The following is a 630-nucleotide window of genomic DNA, read 5'->3' as shown; positions in this document are numbered from 1 at the left end:
AATGACAATAGTCGCAGTGTACACGGAACAACAAAACACGAACTGCTCGCAACAATAACTTTGCATGAATGACCGCTGCATGCTTGGCTGTGCTGGTTCGCACATGTAAAAGCCCTCCTCCTCCTCCTCCGCCCTCTCTCTATCCTCCTCCCTCTCTCTCTCCTCCTCCTCCTCCTCTCTCTCCTCGGAGTGCGATGATGGCATCCCTACAGCTGCTGTGCCGTAACGAAAACAGTAAAGTCCTCCTTAAGGCAAATCAAAGTAAGTCCTAATAGCTGGCAGGTGAGGCTACGGGGAGTTACAAAATTAGTGTTATTGGAGGATGAAAAAATACCCCGGAAAAAAGCTGTCGAGTTCAACATCGTATTTGGATACAAATTTTACTGCTATTTTACAGGGTTGTAGAGTACCTTGTCACTACTCCATCTTAGGTATATGCCTCAGTTCTAAGAAAAGGCATGTTGCTAGTTGTTCAGCCTTACCTATCGTCACTTTGACCTTAAAGCGGCCATAAGGCATGACTGGAAATTTTGGGAAAGTCCAGTCGATTGGAGTGTTATTCAGATTGTAAATTCTCTGTGAATAGAAGTGACGACAGCTTTTTATAATTGCCTGAATGTTTAAATGAGC

General features: G+C 44.4%; 1 protein-coding gene across 1 annotated transcript in view; it reads left to right on the top strand.

Moving 5' to 3' along the window:
• The window catches only part of LOC113209331 (scavenger receptor class B member 1-like), a gene marked incomplete in the record, with an annotated part of 65,946 nt that overhangs the window by 65,025 nt on the left and 291 nt on the right, over positions 1–630 (top strand).

Source organism: Frankliniella occidentalis, unplaced genomic scaffold (genome assembly GCF_000697945.3).
Source record: "Frankliniella occidentalis isolate FOCC.00 unplaced genomic scaffold, Focc_3.1 Scaffold27, whole genome shotgun sequence".
In the NCBI taxonomy this organism is placed as follows: Eukaryota; Metazoa; Arthropoda; class Insecta; order Thysanoptera; family Thripidae; genus Frankliniella; species Frankliniella occidentalis.
This window is presented reverse-complemented; position numbering and strand designations above follow the sequence as displayed.